We start from the raw sequence: 243 nt of genomic DNA on the forward strand, positions 1-243 counted from the left end.
ATCCTTATTAGTCTTTCGCTATATTGACGCTATTATAACGCATTGATAAATATAAATAAAATGTAATAAAAGTCATGTAATTGCAAATAAATTTAAAAAATTTGCTCTTAAATAATTTGAATGTTATTCTTTATTTTTATCAATTTAAAATAGCTTGAATAGAAAAATAAATCAATAAATTGCATAATATACTTGTATATGACAAGGTAACAGACTTTTATAAAACTTTTTAACAAACTTTTT

The 243-nt window shown here is 19.3% G+C and overlaps 2 protein-coding genes across 8 annotated transcripts in view; one reads left to right on the plus strand and one right to left on the minus strand.

Annotated features, from left to right (window-relative positions):
- Positions 1–243, minus strand: part of LOC108747558 (TNF receptor-associated factor 6-like) — a 28,679-nt gene that overhangs the window by 12,887 nt on the left and 15,549 nt on the right. The window lies entirely within an intron of this gene.
- The window catches only part of LOC108747704 (zinc transporter 1), a 9,777-nt gene that overhangs the window by 5,046 nt on the left and 4,488 nt on the right, over positions 1–243 (plus strand). The window lies entirely within an intron of this gene.

The sequence above is a fragment of the Trachymyrmex septentrionalis genome, unplaced genomic scaffold (assembly GCF_001594115.1).
Source record: "Trachymyrmex septentrionalis isolate Tsep2-gDNA-1 unplaced genomic scaffold, Tsep1.0 scaffold20, whole genome shotgun sequence".
In the NCBI taxonomy this organism is placed as follows: Eukaryota; Metazoa; Arthropoda; class Insecta; order Hymenoptera; family Formicidae; genus Trachymyrmex; species Trachymyrmex septentrionalis.